Source organism: Centruroides vittatus, unplaced genomic scaffold (genome assembly GCF_030686945.1).
Source record: "Centruroides vittatus isolate TY-2023 unplaced genomic scaffold, ASM3068694v2 contig_8, whole genome shotgun sequence".
NCBI classification, from domain to species: domain Eukaryota; kingdom Metazoa; phylum Arthropoda; class Arachnida; order Scorpiones; family Buthidae; genus Centruroides; species Centruroides vittatus.
The window spans coordinates 687,837-705,745 of record NW_027122517.1 but is presented as its reverse complement, the minus strand read 5'-3'; the positions used below and the strand labels follow the sequence as shown (position 1 = coordinate 705,745).

The 17,909-nt window shown below is 46.9% G+C and overlaps 1 protein-coding gene across 1 annotated transcript in view; it reads left to right on the top strand.

Annotated features, from left to right (window-relative positions):
* The first annotated feature begins 9,172 nt into the window (after positions 1 to 9,172).
* Positions 9,173 to 17,909, top strand: part of LOC136981990 (fat-like cadherin-related tumor suppressor homolog) — a 461,240-nt gene continuing 452,503 nt past the window's right edge. Inside the window, 1 exon segment of the mRNA XM_067278416.1 lies at positions 9,173 to 9,263. The gene's annotated coding sequence lies outside the window, so the exon portion shown is untranslated.

Below are 17,909 nucleotides of genomic sequence, written 5' to 3'. Positions count from 1 at the left end.
AAACAACATATTTCGATATGTAAATTAACTGTTAATTAATTTTGTTATTTAAAGTTTGAGGGGCCTGCAAAAAAGAATTCAATCGGGCCTCGCAACTATTGGATGCGGAGCCGACCGTGTCGGGTGGTGCGTAGATCCAAATACGGTCGACGTATTTAAATAGGCGCCTATAACGACGGTTTTCGCCCAGATCATATTTTCGGCACGGGCCGTAACAACGGTGTAATTGAAAAAAATGCAGCGACGTATATAGTGGTTCACTATAATATTAACTCGGGCATAAATTAAAATAATAATGTTCGCTAAATTATAATATTAATACCCGCATCCCTTTATCGTAAACAGTATTTTTTAACACCACTTTTTAGGTTACGCTCGGCCGCAGCGCTTTGCCAAGACACTTGGCAAATCAACGTAGGCCTGGAAAGATATGGAAAAACTTTCATTTAATATCAAAAGATGACGCCGAGAAAAACGAAGGATTCTTAAATGACGGATTTCACGACGGACGGAGACGACGGATTTCACAAATTAAAGAAAGCGCTTCGATAAACTTAAAACAAGATATTGTGACGTTTCGTCTAAAAATAATATTTTGTTTATTTTTGGGGGGTTTTCTCGTATTTTATCCGGCGTAATACGTTTCGTATATTATTGTACCTCACTCGACGTTACGAGTAAAAGAAGACGCGCAGAATAATAGTGCCTACATACATATACCGTATATACGTAAAAGGTTTATCATTCCGAACCGTTACACACGTAGGCAAACGGCAACGACCCGTAACGAAATGAAAATTTTGTTAACGGCGAATCGGAATTGGGATTCTTCGGACGACGTCTCTGCCCGGTCGGAGTAAGAATACTTTTTATTAAGTGTCGAATAAGCCGACATTTAATTTTTGCCGTTCCGTTTCGCAATCACCTCGAAGCCAGTGGCAACTGTTTGGCCAAATGTCGATTAATTACCAAAAACGTGTCCGAGATTTAAGATTATTTTCGTTACTTAATTTCGATGAGAGTAATTTAGGTCGACGTTGCCACGTAAAGGAAGAGACCGACGATTTTTATTCTTCCGTCTTTATGTTTTTCCAATTATCGAAAGAAAACGGAATGTAAGAAGTACGAGAAGGTACTTTTTAAAGCCAATTTTACCAAATAAGAGGCGAACGTTAATTAAGGAAAAAAAATGAAAACCAATGAATTTTTAACGCAAACAAAGTGTTATTAATGGGAAAAGGAAATTTTATTAATTAACAAAGGTAATAAAACTTCAATACACGATAATGAAAAAAAATTATTATAATAAATTTTCTAACCTCGATGAGAGTAATCAATTGTGGAAGGATATCCGCAGTTTTCCGGTAAATTAGATTAAACAATAACGATAAGCGGATTTCGACATTATCTCAAATTGCCATTGTTAATAATCGAGTACAATCAAACCTCGGTTTACGAACAAAATGTCAAACGCCGTGTTTGCCCCGGTTACCGAACGAGGCAAGAGCCGGTCACGGATTAGAGACTGGGACGAACGGTTAACTCCGAAGACAGTAAAAAAGCGCTTTGATTTGGAGGTCGGGAATACGTTAATCCATTTCGTATTGTTTCTTACGGGGAAATTTGTTTCGATTTGAAAACAAATGGTTTTTCAACAAGTTTCACGAACGAATTAAGTTCGAAAAGCCAGGTTGGACTGTTCGAATCGACCGAGTGGCTACTGCATTTACCGAATATTACGGCCGAGTGGGAGGTTCGAAATTCTGGTTTAAGTGCCGCCGATTATAGATACTGTATAGTGACCGAACCGGATGTTTACTCGACGATTTTTAGTAGCGTAAGGTGGAAAGCGTACGACAGCGACTTTATTTATACCCAAACATTACAATATAGAACGGTCATAATTTCTTCGCCCCTTTCGGATATTTTTAATCTTTCTATTGTTTAAAATCGGGTTAACTTCCGAGTACTTTTAGCGATAAGGCAGTGGTACCGATTTACGAAAAAAGGAGGACGGTTCCAATACGGGCCTTCCCGGTCACTCCCCGGATATTACGTACAGTACACAATAAGTAAAGTATCGGAGAAACTCGAACTTAAAAGATTGTCTTTTTCTTAGTAAAATCGATATCTTTACGTCGATACGACTCTAAAACGAAATTCTTCGACCCTCGCCGTTATTATCGATTATCGTACTTATTTAACCAAACTTTGAATACGAGAAAAACGTATCGTTAGACTTAGTCAAAGTTTCGATCGGGACGACGATACGCTAATCGGCAAATTAAAACCTACGGTATACAACGATTTAGAAAGTAAACGACTACGGCAGACTTTATATCGCGTGAATAGAGAAATGTCCCTCGAATCGGAGGTTTCGGACACTACTTCGGAAGGGTTTAAAACGTATCTCAGTAAATCTTATAAAGATATACGAATAACGATTTCTAATTACTGTAAAGTAACCGGAAGAGTTCTCTGTCGGGATCGACTTTCTACCGTATAATATATTAAAGGTGTAGCAACCGAGGCGCAGAACTATTTCGCGGCAATGCGTGCGGACGACTGGGTAAAACCCGGCAGTCGGACTGCGATGGAAAGCGACGTAACCGACTCGATATCGCAATCCACACGAAGTGTCGACTTAAATAAAACCGGCGGTAATCGTAAATCAAAAGTAAATAACTCGTGTCGTTAAGAAAGCATTTTTTAATACGCGACGGAGTGTTGAAAAGGTCGTCTAGGAAATAAATACGCGAGAAATTGGACAAATGTGGAAAGATACGGAAGATTTTTTTGAGAGGTGGCGGCGAGGAGAAGAAATATCGACGACTTCGAACGACGGGCGCGTATCGATTTTCGACGCTTTTATTCGCACCGGGGAAACTGCAAAAAACGTATAACGACGATCCCATTCGCGCTTTAATTGCCGAGTAAAGTACTCGCGTAACTATTCGCGGCCCGAGTTACATTATTATTAATACTTTTATTTAGGCTACGACCCATTCCCGCGTGGCGCACCACCGACCGATCGGAGTAGGTTTTAGGTAAAAAGCGATATTTGGCTATAAGTTTATCGCGGTCCCCATTCCGTATAATGTCGCCGGTTTGGCCAAATGTCTTTTGTCTTAATCCGTTCGTACGATCTGGCGAGAATAAATGAAAAGTTCTCGGGTGTTTTTCCATACGTACGGTAAATTTATTTGCGAAACGTCTCGGCCCGGTGCCGAAGCGGAGTGAAAAATACAAATTAGGAAACGAAAGTAAAAGCGATTGCGGAGGTTCGTTTGTTCTTTCTCGGTTCTTTGTAATGTCTTAACAATAAAGATTTCTTTTCGAATTTTCCACTTTTAAAATTTTACGGTTACAAAATCCCACGTTCGGTTGTTCCCTTTCCACTCGTCGTCGCGCGACTTCCCTTCGGTCGTCGCCGTTTCTTTCGCGAGGAATTCGTTTAAAAGTAATCGGTTTCCGGTTTGTCCAACGTCCTCTAATCGTCGGCTTTTACTTACGGCGCGATGGAGCGGAACACCGAAATAATCCAACCGTTAGAGCTTCCCGGGATACGCGACTACGAAATTTACCGGCGTGGGAAGCACCGGCAGTCCGCGTCTAAGGCAGTTTGTCGGATTTATTGGCGTTTCGTCGCGTCTCCAAAAATCGTATACACATTTCGTATATCGGACGGCTCGAATGGCCAGAAAACAAGTTTAATCGGATGGCGTGGAAGAGGAAAGTAAGAAGAAAACCGGGAAGTTACCGTGTTACGAAAAACAAAAGTTTAAAGGATGTAGAAATCGTTACTTTTCTTTGTCTTTATCGTAACGGAGACAAAGAAGATACCGACGTGTCCGTATTTTTATCGTCGTCATCAATTCTTAACTACTTCGTAACTAATCGAAGAAGCGTCGTGCGAGGCGACCACGTTTTCTCTTCGTATCGCTTAGGGATTCTCATTTCCCGGTCTTTCGCTCGTCCCGGGATATAATTAAAACATAAAAAGTATCTCGAAATCGAATGATATAACTATTTTTCATTTTTAAAGAAATTTAATACGTTCCGCAACCTCCGAGATCATAATATTAGCGACGCTGCGTAAAATATACAAAAATGGCCTTTGAATCGAGTCGAAAATTTAAAGAAAAAATTTTCGTTTTTTAAATAAAACACGATACAAAATATTACCGTAAATTTTTATACGATTTTGAAACCCGAAGACGGTCGATACTCCGATCGCTCCATCCGGTTATTATTTTAATAAAGACGAGTCTCGCAACCGAGAGCGGCCTTTCCGATTCCACCGATGCGGGTGCAATCGTCTTTAACGCATTTAAGGGAAGACCTGTTTTTCCACCCGTAGCCCGGAAGATTTCCACTTCGTTTTCGAGACTGCACTACTTCCGTTGCTCTCGAGTATTCTCGATTTGTCTACCCGGGCTGCTTTAATAGCGGCATCGAGCTTACGGCCCGACAATTCGGCAGTCGGTTTGGCTTTAATAATCGGGTTTACGAAGAAAAACTTCGTACCCGCAGACTTGGCCCAACTCGCGCGACCCGGTTACGCAGTTATCCGAGCTACCGGGCACGGTTAAAATTAAGACGGCATCGGCGCGATTATTCCACATATTACGGGTTCCGACGAGTAAAGAATTTTCCGAGTCCCGCCACAAATAGGCCTACGTATTCATTACTGACAATCCGCGAGATGTCGCGACGAGAGAAAATTTTAAAAACGAATAAGCGGGCTTAAAATTAATAAATACAAATGTATTTTGACACTTCATGAATTAATTATACTTTCTATTGGCAAAATTTCCTTAATTAATCTTAACACAAAATAAGAAAACAGTGAATTTTAACAGTGAACAGTTAAGAAATTTGCGGGATTTCCCGGGATGAGAAGAATTTCCTGGCTTAAAAAATAGGCCGGAATCCCGGGGTCCCGTTAGAGAAAGCCTAGTATCGCTGCTTCTCGCCGTCGGTGTTTTCGGGCGGACGAAATACGAGCGGATGGAAGGAGAGAAGTGTCCTACGAAGAAGATTGGTGTTAACCGCTGGCCCGCTTAATTTTCTGCCCAAATCCTCGTTTCTTCTCTTCCGGTCTCTTTCTTCTCGCCGGTTCATTTTAAACTGGAAAATAAAAAGAAGCGACGACCGAGCAACGGAAGAACCGCGCGAGAATAGCGTTATTAGCCAGGACCCCGGCCGGCTGCGCCTTCTTACGTCGGTGGCCGACGTCTGTACTGTACGTGGCGTAACTTTTTAATACGTCCCGGTAAACGTTTCCCACTACGCCGACAAACGGTACGAGGACGGGATCCGGCCAGAATTTTTTACCTCGACTCCGTTAACTATACCCTACGATATCGAGGCCGAGACGAAATACCGGGTGTACCCGTCTATTTGGACCGCCGGGTAGAGTACGGTACAAACATCCCACACTTTCCCGACCGTGGCCGCGCATTCGGGCAAAATGCCAGTCTCTTACCGTACAATCGTTAGGGACGACGGAAGATCTTATAAGCTTTGGCGCCAAATTCCGACCGCGAATATATTTTAAGCGTTTTATAATACGGCCAAACGCTATAGTCGTAGGTAGGGTGGGCCGCGTGGCCGCCCGCCCGACGTCGAAACTAATCGGAGAAACGATACGATAAATATTTCCGTCCGAATGGGAGTAATAAGTTTTTGACTGGTTTAAAAGCCAAATAATCTTTCGTACTTTTTCCGGGTAATTAATTAACTAATCGAGTAAATTCGGTGCGTAAGTGTTGCACGCGCGTATTCCGGTCGAAAAACGATGCGTGTACGAAGTTACGTTACGGAATTACTGGCAATAAACTGGTATTTACTCGCGCGGTATAAAAGTTTATTAGGTGTTTAGCCGACGTAAGATTGCCATTAGTAAATACGACGGCGCGGGTTTTATTAAGACTAATTGCCAATTTATCGACCTTCGTTATTTTTCGCTACCACTTTTTCACCCCGATGGGATTTTCTTCGTTTCCGTACAATAGAAGGACCGGGTTAATGGCACGGTCGGCGTCGGACGGTAGGGACGAAAGAGCGACGACCGTCGTCTATTGTCTTAGTATCGGCGCTTATCTCTTTTTTAATTAATTATTTGCTTCGACATTTTAATCGTTCTCCGGCCTCTCTTTATACACTTTACGGGACTCGACGGTGGCGTGGTTCGTTACGCGGCTAACGGGCAAAAGAGATTTAAGAGCGAAACGGCCCGTTACGGTGGTTAGGTTTTAATAGGAAGGGTCGGTCCGACCCGTCGGCCGAGAGACCGGCGGTTTGGCCACCGGCGTACCCCTTTACCCTTTTTTCGCCAGTCGGGGCGAAAGAAGAGTAGCGCGTCGACTTACGGACCGGGGTTTTGCGGCAGTCGTTAGTATAAGAGAACTTACTGTTTTCTATTTTACGGAGTTTTTATACGGTATCGCGTCGCGCCAATATTCTCCACTTTCCGTCCACATCGTATCGTTTAATAAACTTAATACCGTAGAGTTTATTAAAGAGCTATTCCCAGTAAACTTTAATAGAATTTACTGGGAAGGAAGCCGCACTCCCAGTAAACTGTATTATTTTTTACGACGGGAAATGCGCGTCTCGGCATAAAACGAATCGGCCACGATTACAAATACAATCTCTTTCCGCAAATTGTAAGTACGTAATTACAGCGCTTCTACCGGCAACTCTTTCCCTCTTACGTGTTTTCTTCTCTTTTTACTGGTAAAACTATCGAATGCCACTTTAAAACTGGGCGACGTGAAATACGAAAATTCGTTGTTGCCAGTTTAATATTTATTTTATACATTTTCATTTTGTTTTTCCGCTCGCTTCTCGTTAAAAGCGCAACGGTAAATGCGAAGTTACCATTCGTTTACGAGTTTACTTATAAGAATGTGGAAATTGCCGAAAATATTTCGTTTACGCTTTTTAATTACTTTCGGGACTTCGTTTTAGAGGAAACGGATGGGAATTAACCGTTTATAAATCCGTTTATTTTCTTTCGCTCGGGCGATAACTTTTCCGTCTTTTCTGCGCCGTTTTAAGAAAATCCAAACTACCGCGGTAAACCGAGGTTTTATTCCACCGGTGGCCGGCGGAGGCCGGCGGAGATAGTCGGGCGGGAGAATGGACTCCGGGAAGGAACCGGGCACACCGGCCGAGGCGGGACTAAAACGGACAATTTCCTTACGTCCGCATTAGAACGGCCGCGGGTGAGGTTCTTCCGGCCGGTGGGAGGAGAGTACTCGAATTTTCCGTCTCCGTCCCTTCTAGCGCGTAGTAAACCGTCGGTCGCCCCGCGGTATTTTATTTCTCCCTTCCGGTCGCGATCTTCCCGGCTTAAAGAAAAATTGCGTAAAATAAGGTTTGGGCGCCGCCACCCGGGAGCGGTCGAGGGTTTAAGATAAAGGCGGCAAGACAGTTACATTTTTACTTTAATCGCCTCGATTTTTGACTCCCGGAAAATACGACGGGCCTTTCGGAGGGAAACGACGGCAATCCCGAGTAATTGTAAGTGATAAGCAGTTTTTTTCCTTTCTGCCCCCGCCTTAACGCCCGCCTCCGTCTCCCTCCTTCGCCTTTTCCATTTGTCCACGGCGGGAGCCACCGAGATGGCGCCTCCGCGTTAACCGGGTTAATACGGCGCCGGTCCGAGAAGCGGAGGAAGGACGACGATTCTTTCCCTTCCGGCCGCGGGTCCGCACCCGCAATTGGCCGCCGAAGAAATCCGCCGGGAGAAGCGGAAAGAGTAAAATTTTTCGGGGGGACGGACGAGGGCAATCGGCCGAAGGGAGCCTTCTGCCGCCCGACTCCTAAAAAGCGAAGCCCGGGAACGAAATACCGTTAATCCCGGCCGGGTCCGGGGGAGACGGAAAAACCATGGAACGAGTAAAAAGCGGAAAGAGAAAGTTGCCCGGCGCCTATATTTACCGCACGGGAGGCAAAAATGGGACCGGTCCGGTCGTCTTCTCGTTTCGGACCGGGCAGCGGGGCGCCACCTCTCTCTCCGCCGAGTGGAGGGAAAAGGCCGGCGTAAATTTTTACTCGCCGTTCGAGTTTAACGGTAAGACGTTCCCCCTTTACCCGATTCCGGCGGCCTTTTGCGCCCCGCTTCCGCACCCGGCGCAAAATTCGTAGCCACTCCGTTCTTCGAGTAAACGGAAAGCCGGAAACTATCCGAACTTTTCGGTCTCCGCCCCTAAATCCTCAAAATTAACCCGGCTTCCGGTAAGCCGCCCGAGAAAACGAAAGGACGGAAGCGGATCCCACCGTCGACGCACTCCTAAATTCGGAAAAAATGCGGAGGACCGGAAGAGGAATCGACCTTTCCGCCCCCGGTCGAGGGGTAAAACGAAAACCTTTTGCGCGCGGCACGGCGCGTAAACGTTCGATTAAACGAAAAGACGGGTTGTCCACCCTCCCCCGTCGGACGAATTTCTCTCTTTTCTCCGTCCTTCCGAACGACCGACGCCGGATTGGGTAAAATTCCGAGTGTTTCTGGAACGAAGGAAGTAGACAATTACACTCGCGTTGGAATTACTCTCCCCTTCCCGGTCTCCCGCCCAACCCCGACTTCCGTCTTTCCCCGCTCGGCTAAAACGGGCGTCGCGGCCACGGGGAATCGGAAAAGGTAGAGTAAGCCGGTGCCGTCTTCTTTTCCTCCTTCGAAATTCCGCCGTTTCTTTGTTTGGAAATTCGCCCCTCGGGCCCGGGGAGCGACATTCCACCGCCTCTCTTTTAAACTTTTTCCTCTTCCTCCGTCCCGCTCCTATCGAGTCTCCGTCGCTTCCCTCTCCCCGCGGAACCGGAAAGCGTCTCGTTCCGCTCCTTTATGGCGGCGGTGGCGCCCGCACCTCCGCCCGATGTCTTTTACTTTTGGTTCCGTCGGCGTCAAAGCCGAACCGGCCACGGCGCAACTTCGGGGCCGAGGACGGGACTCCGGCCGAGAACCGGTTCCCGGGTTCGGCGTCTCCACGCCGATCGGCGCGCCGCCGCCGCCGGCCACGGAATTCGTCGCGGGTCCCGGGCCGGAGAAAGGGGAGGGTTCCTCCTACTCCCCTCCTCCGGTGCCCCGGGTCTCTCCCGGGAAGGGGATGGGACGGACGAGAGAAAACGAGAGGCGAGAAAGGCACGAAGGAGGAACTAACTTTCGCGGCGGAAGGATAGGCGGCGGACGGGTGGAGGGAGACGGTGGATCGTCAGTTCGGCGGAGGAGCTTCGAAGGAAGAAGACGGCCGACCGAGGTAAGGAACGGTAGAAGAGGCCCGTCGGAATTTCGTCTGTCGGACGGTCCGAGGGGGAAGACGGCCATCGTGGGACCACCCCCTTCCGGGAGGGGGTCGACCGTCGCCTGTCGACGGACGAGGGAATCGGAGGGGAAGATCCGCGCCCAGGGTGTTTCGGTCGTCGGGCGCGCGCTCCGGGGACCGCGTCGGATCCCCGCCACCCGCCGTGGACGGCGCGCGGGCGGGAGGGAGTGGGGACTCCTTCGGTGGCCGCCGTTCGCGGGAGCCGGCGGCCTCTCGGAGGCGACGAGGTGTCTGGTCGAGCGGAAGAAGACGATTCCAGTGGGAAAGAGGGAAGGAGGGAAGACGGCCCTTTCTCCCCGGCGGAAGCACCACTTTTTGTTTCCGTCCCGACTTTTAGCGGACTTTTACCATCGAGTCGACCCCGCACCCGAGTGGTCGTCGATCGGGTAACTTTCCTCCCCCGGGCTTTTAGCGTCGACGTTCCCGGGTGGAGAGGAGGACGTCGACTTCTTTCCGGCGGTCGAAGAATCGATCGGAGCCGCCGACCTCCTCCCGGACTCCGACCTTCCGGAAACCGGGTGACTCGCCGGCCTCCCGCCGGAAGGTGGTCCTTTCCCCTTTCGGGAGGGAGAAGGCGAAGGGAAAGGAGCGGCGGAATCCTCCGTCGGACGAACAGGTCGGCATTAGCAGTGTCCTAGACGTGTAGAAAGTAACGTCCGGGTTTCCCCGGGTGCGGAGGACTTTCGCCGGGGAGGGACGGGGGCCGATCGATCGTCGGGAAGACGTCGTCTCCTTCCCTTCTCGTTCGCGCTCTCCTTCTTCGTCTCTAATTACGTTTTCGGCACGGGATGAGCGGACGATTCGGAACTTGCGGCGGGAATCGTCTCGGTCACCGAGGGAACGTCTCCCGTAGGCTACCACCTCGGATAAGAGTAATTCGTGGAGGTGGACGGAGGATCCGGAAAAGTGGCGGGGACGTTATTTGGTAACGGGACCGGAAGCGGAAAGAAGGGTGTCTTTCGGTGAGGGAGGAAAAATAAGGCTTTTCTTTCCCTTATTAATACGCCTTAGAGAGGTTTCGTCGTCTCTCTTGGCTTTCCACCGCCCAATTCGGCCTCTTCCCTCCCTTCTCTTTCCCTCCTTGTCGGAATACCTCTTTGCGGTCGAAACTTTACTTGTCCCTCTCTGTCTCTTTCTGGTTTTTAAATCCGACGTCGGTCCGGAAAAACGGACGGAAGTAGAAAGTTCTTTCCGAAAACGGGAGTCGAACGGATCTACGGTCGCCATCTATCGACTAAAAACGAAACTAATCCGGCGGGCCAGCGGAAGTTGACCGAAAGAAGAAATTGCCAAACGGTGGGATGAGGACGTACCCGACTTACCTTTTTCCTCGTAGGCCCGAAGGAAAGGAGAGAACTTCGACGCCGGGTAGAAAGGTTCCGGCCCGTCCTCCGACGTCCGTTATATTCGAGTTTTCTGGTGCCATTTGGTTCCTTTTTACCGGCAGAGGAACAGCGGGGTACCTATACCGCGGGTGATAAATGAGGAAAAGCGCGTGATCGTCCGGTAGTTTAGCGCCGGCGGCAGAATCGTAAACTAAAGCTTGGTACTCACACGCGGAAACGGACGATGGAAACCGTCGACGGTTGCCGTTCCGTCGTCTTTCCCAGTCGCGTGTACTCGCATGCGGAAATTACCCTACAATCGAAGTCTTTTCGGACGGAGAAGAAAGCGACGCGGGGTGGGTTTCCGCCCGCGACGAGAAGAAGTCGACCGCCGGGGCTTTGGGAAAGTTTGGGTTGGAGTGAGTCGGTCGGCCACCGACCCGGGCGCAGGCGGGACCGTTTCTTTCGTTTATTTACGGGCGGCGATGAACTCCCACTTACCCTATTACGCGGGTCTGACGGTTTTTTTCTACTTCAATTTCCGCTTCCGATTCCTTCCCGTTCTCGGGACACACCGATCTTTGCCTACCGGGCAAATATCCAACGGAAGGAGCATTTCGGGTTCGAGCAATCGGCCACCTCGGCCGATCTCGGAAGTTCCCCCGTCCCCGGAAATTTTTAAAATGGCCGGCGGCCCCGGCCGGGCTCCCAGGACGGCTAATTGCGTTTAAGTGCGTTTAATTACGATTACCGTTCTGGGAAATACGTTGATTATAGGAGGGAATGGATTTCTCGGTAGGCGACTATCCGGCCGGGGGGTTCTGCATATTTCCATATATTACGTGTCGGGTTAAAGGCGGTGTTCCTCCCGTTGTTTCTGACGGTCGGCGGCGGAAAGCCGCCGAGATCTCCGTTACTTTCTGGCCACGGGCGCGTTTTCCAACGTTTCTACCTCGGAGACCACTTTTCGGTTTCTTCGCGCAAAGAGAAAGGCGCCTTTCCGCCTTCGGTAATTAAGTATCCGTCGGCAATCGTCTTACGTTTATCGATTATTTATTTTTCGGGCGCGTTTGCCGTTTACGGTGGCTCCAGACCGGAGTTTGTTCCGTCAACGAAGAAAGGAAAGAACTTTCGTCGTAATTAGAGTTGGCTCGTCCTTGTTGTTTCGAAGTTTCATTCTTCGGGAAAACGACGCGTAAAAGCCAAGGCCTTTGTTAGTCGTCGGGTTTCACTGCCTTTTTTTTTATTCCCGCTGTTCCGCAGCCGAGTCGACGAAGATAGGACTTTTGTTTTTGCCTCTCTTCCCCGACCGAGCCACAAGCCGAATCTAAAAAACGGAATTCTAAATCCGTCTCTCGCCGATTCTGGTTTTGTTGTCTGGTTCCTCTCCTCTTTCGGAAATATCCGTTCGTTACCGTCGTCTCTCTCTTAACCGTAATCGTCGGTCGTTTCCCACCTTTGTCTGGCCAATTCGGTGGAAGCCGGGCCTACCTTCCTCGACCCGCGCACTTTCCTCTATTTTCTCTTTCTCTTAAGCCCGGCTCTGGCCCCCTCGTCTATTTCTCTCTTCGGTATATATTAATGTAAGCTGCCCATTGGCTTACTTTTGTCCTAATAAAGCGGCGTTTATTCGCTGGAGGAGGGCGATTTCGTTCGCTTAGAAACTAACCTCCGTCCCGTCCGCTTCGTAACCTACTAAACGTCCCGTCGAAAATCTACCGCTATTTCGTCACATCGCCCGCCACTCGAGTGGGGCAAACCGCTCCCGTCTCCGCGAAGATCGTTCCTGCCTTCGCTCTCCCGGTTTCGTGGTTAAACGGCGAAAAACGTATTGGCGAAGCCGTGATTTCCGGGATGGGCGGGGAGATTTACGGACCGAAAGATAATGGCGTGAGAATCGGAATAACTGCCGTTCCGCTTCTTTTCTACTCCTTCGGAATAACGCTGACCGGAAATGGGTCGGTATCGATAGTTTGTATAATTGTAACGCATCTTTCGCTTCCCACCGTCGAGTATCCCCTTTAAACAACTAACCGACCGGAACGAGAACGACGGGCCCGGCATCCTCCGATTCCGCTAATACCCGTATACTAAAAATGCGCCGCCGAATTTTGGGGCCCACCCGTCGTTTATTCTCCGACATTTTTACCGGGCGAGGAGAGATATAAATACGGAATAAAGTGACTAATTACTGCGCTTAAATATTAATCGACGTGGAGGACGAACTAATCCTTTTCTGTCGTGACGATATAAGAATAGGCTGCGCGATATTTTCCGAAAATAACGACGAGACTGACGCACTTTTAAAAAAATTCGATTCGACGGTTTTAACGAAATTTTCCAATTACGTTACGAATTCGATTTTGGCTGCATCGAAAGCCTCCCCGGTGTCGTGGCCGGTTGTGACGTCACTAACGGTAATCGATGGCTTCTCCGATTTACGGAAGCGTCGGAGGCGCCGTTAAGCTTTGTTTCTCGCTTTTCGCCGTCGCTTTTGTCGCATTATTTCCAACAAACTTCTTTATCGTCGCGTATTATTTGCCGCCGGGTGTGGTCGACGTAAATTTTCCGCTTCCCGGCACTAATTTAGTTTTAATTTTAAACCAATTCAATCGATATAATGTCATTCCTTTTTCTACACCTACGTGTTATTTCGAGCCCGCGGTTCGTTTCTGCTTTTGGGTAATCTTTTAGTATTTGAACGGCTTTTCTCTATAATTAATAAAGAAGAATTTAGTTCGATGGGTATACCGGCAATAAAAAGTAATGTGTAAAGGATTTAACCGAAAACGATGCTGTAAACAACATAATTGCCCGATACGTTCTTTCGTAATATTTCTTTCAAAGAAAAAGTATAAATCAGTTACGCACCCCCTTTAAGACACTCGGACCGATAAAGCCCGAGTTTGAACTCGTTTCCGTAACAAAACGGATGTAATTCTAAAAAGTCCGCCGGAAGGTTTATAAATTTAAGAAAATTGGAACTTAGTTATGATTTTAAAATGTAAGCGTTTAATTTGCACGCGTGTAACTTACTATTGGCGCGCGCACACAGAAGTACTGTACGTGTCAAAGGATTAGTAGAAAACCTCGACGCGATACTTTAAACCGGGGATGAGCGACGTCGCACGAAATATGAATAAATATATCAATTTCCCGGCTTAAGAAAGTAGGCGACAAAAGTTCAAAGGTTATTTTCTACACCTTTGTATGTGAATAGTTCGGTAAAAATTAAAACGAGAAACCGGCCAACAGACAGGTGGAAACTAATTTATAACTAGCAGTGACTAATATTTAACCGAATATTTCCGATATCGGTTCCGGAAGCTAAATTAAGTATGCCATTGCTAATTTATAATTACGTATGAATAAAATGGTCATTTTTCCTCTTTTCTCTCGTATGCGGCCCTCGCGTAGAAGGTTGCCCGTCCCTTACCTACACAAATTATTACGTTAGCTTTCGCCAGCGTTATTATTAAAAGTTACGGTACGAGTACGGGTAGCCCTTGCTTAACGCGCGAAATTAATTGTGGCAGAAATTTTAATTTACGGGGCTTTACTAGCTGTTTTTACTTAACGTAGATACCGTATTTTGATATACGCGGTAGGATCGAGGGATTAATTAACCACGTTAATCGAGGGATACCTGTATTTCCACGTAATTAAAATTCTAAATTATTTATTACCCTTGTATGTGCGTGTGTGGGAATCTGGTCGATCGACGCGTAACACCTTGTCGTCCTCGGTGTCTCGTCGTAGATGGCCGGGCACCGAGGACGTCGAGAGTATCGTTCGGGTCACAAAAAGGTGAAATAGTTGGACTAACGTAAGTTGTAGTCTCGAAATACGTGTCTCGGACGCCGTTTCTTCGATCCAGCCCAAATTAAGACGAAGAATCTGCCAGAAATCGATTTAAATTTGGGCCCAGTCGTGTTCTACGTCATCAGACTGTGTTTGCAGATTTTTTGAGCGTATTGGACAGGTCGAACACTAGAACGTGCGAGTTATGGCGTCAACTGTTCTTGAACCGCTTTCGTCCTTCCCAATACTGGAAGGATCGTCAAATTTCTCGTCGCGGGAGTTTAATATAAAGATGTTACTGATGAGAGAAGATTTGTGGTCTATCGTGATAGCACCGGAAGAAGACGGCAGTCTACTTGAACAGAGGGAGGAAGCTCCAGTAAGCCGAAGACGTCGTGAGCAAAAAGCTCTGGTTGCAATTGCTCTAAGATTCGCTAGCCGCGCGCAAACGCTCATCCGTTGTTGTGAAAGTGCTAGGGAAGTCTGGAAAGTACTTTGTGACCCGTATAAGAACTCCGTCTACGAAGGACGATTCAACTTCGTCGGTAGTTTTATTCAATTTTATAGAAGACATTTGAAAGTATGAACGATTACGTAGATAAATTTCAGAAAATTATACATACCTTAGAGGCTTGGGTGATAAAGTCAGTGATGAGGAACGCGCGTTGCTGTTACTGCGCCGACTACCTAGCGAATATGATAGCTCAGTTACGACGTTTGCCCATGCATACAAGAACGAGCTAAAGTCTACTGATGTCAAGCCCTATTGCTAGACAGAGTCCCCCAATCACAGAAAACAGTCTGCTAAAAGAATAAGAATAGAAAGTTTAACGGTACTTGTTACGAGTGTGAAAAGAGGGATCTTAAGGCAGTTGAATGCGGAAGCGAGACAACGCCAAGAAACAAAATTCCTATGCGATGCTGTGTTTAGTCCCATCGATAAAGTCGCGCGATATATTGATAGATTGGATGTGATAGATCGGACAGCTCCACTGTCCGATACGTTAGTTGTGTAAGAGTTTATGTTTAGACCAGTGAATCACATTAATGCGTACTGCTAACGGCTCGCCGTTGTTAATGGAAGAAGGGGACGTGTTAGTACCTGTAAAGCTGAAGAATAAACGCATAAATTGTGTACTGAAAAATGCCTTATATGCCCCTGAGACTACCACAGATTTATTATCTGTGAGTCGGATGTCTGAGAAAAATGACCGCTAATTTTGTCAGAAATAGATGTTACATAACGAACGAAAAATCAGTGCGTGTAAAGGCATCCAAACGATAGGATTTATATATCTTGGATGTATACAAAGAGTTCGCATACACTCAAAAGAAAATTCATTTGTATGGCACCGCAGGTTAGCTTACCCAGGTAAAAATGTGATGCAAATCCTGAAAAGGTTGCAAACAATAGGCATTAAACTGTGACGACGTATGTTATGTGCGCGCTGGCGGTGAAAGCCATAGAACAACATTTAAATCAAGAACCGAGGCTCGAGCGAGTGAATTATTCGACCTCATACACAGTGACTTAGGAGGACGATTGCTACTCCGTTTCTAAGTGGTTCGCGTTATATATTAACGTTCATAGATGATTACTCGGGATAGAGTGAAGTGTATTTTTCAACGAGAAAAGATGAAGTAATGCAGAGATTCATCAAATACAAGTGCAAAATTGACAAACGAAAAGGAAAAGGGATTAAAAGGCAATGCACTGATAATGATAAAGAATATGGGCAGTGAAATGACCAGATAGAAAAAGAAGGTATAGTTAACGAACTCGCAGCCCCACGCACACCACAGCAAAACGAGCTAGCTGAGCGAATGAATCGCACTTTGTTAGAAAAAGCTAGGTGCACGCTTATAGATGCAAATTTACCAATAAAGTTCTGGGCGGAGGCTCTCAACACAGCAGCCATCAACGACAGACTCCCAAGACAAAATATGTGCACACCGTATGTATGAACTACGGACAGGAAAAACACTCAATTACAAGTATTCTATATCAAGTGCTCTGCCAGCAAGGCGTACAGTACGTCCAAATTCATAAGCCCAAACAGAAAAATGAATTCGACCCAAGAGCAAAGGAGTGTGTATTAATCGGTTACGAGCCACACATCCCATTTACCGTCCGGCCAATCTCGGTGTTGATTCTACGAGAAGCGAAATTAGATGAGCGAAGTCGGAAAACACATACCGCTAGACAATCGTCAGCAGACCTAGAGCGATTGTGTCATCACATACCGAGACGAGAACTTACTGCCGATCGAGAGCAGGACATCGAGTGAAGCGCCACAGCGAGTCAAGATGCGGAGGCAAGCGACAACGAGGAAGACGATAACTCGCTGACTGACCGATATATCAGGTCAGCGGGAGATTCTTCGGCGAAACGTTGGACCGCCGAACTTTTACGATAATCCATACACATACGTGGTAATTAGTGCTCCCCAGTCGTACCGGCAAGCGTGTTCGGGCAAACGGCATAACGGATGAATGGCGTATGGCAATGGACAAGGAAGTTAATGCGATAAGCGCTGCACAAGCGTGGGAACTAGTTAAGTATCTTTCCCAGAAACATGTAATAAGAACAAGGTGGATATATAGTATTAAAGGTGAAAATGGGGCAAAAAGATACGAGGCTGGACTGATGGCAAAAAGGTTGTAGCCAAATAGAAGGAATTAACTACTACTAGGAAACCTCGCTAGCACTGCTAAAGCAGCAACATATTTATTTTATTGGCCTTAGCTGCAGCACATGGTTGTAACTTAAGACAATTCGAATTCCGGTCAGCATATCTAAAAGGGAAATTAGAGGAAGGAGTCTGCGTCAACCAACTCGAAGGTTACGTAGATAGTGATAAACCGGATCACGTTAGGTACTGTACTCTGCGGGCTAAAGCAAACTGGCAGGCATGGCAAAAAACTACAGAATAAATTCTTGCAACAATCCAAAAGGATACCGAACTACCTAAAGGAAACCGCTAATTTGGGTTTAGAATACAAAAAAGGATAATCCTCTGTGCTTACGGGGCTTTATCAATGCCAATTGGGATAGTAACAGTAGCGACAGGAAGTCATTTACGGACTATGCCTTTAAATTGGGGGAATCGCAAATAAGCTGGTGCAGCAACAAGCAACGGGTCATTGCTCAATCAACTCGAGACTCCGAATTTATTGCTCTTGCCGAAACTAGTAAAGAAGCGTTACGAATAAAAAAGACGTTGGAAATCACACCATCATTTACAGATAAAAATTTCACAATATTTAACAACAATACAGCAGCCATTTGCGTGGTGAGGGACAGGAAGGTCACAAACGCACAAAACACTGATATTAGGTAAGAGTATATCAAAGAGTTAGTAGCGACAAAGCAGGTGGTAAGTTTAGCGTACAGACGAAGGGACCGGGGACACAGAAACACGCTGTGCGTGGAGTTGCTGGGCCCGAGCTACCA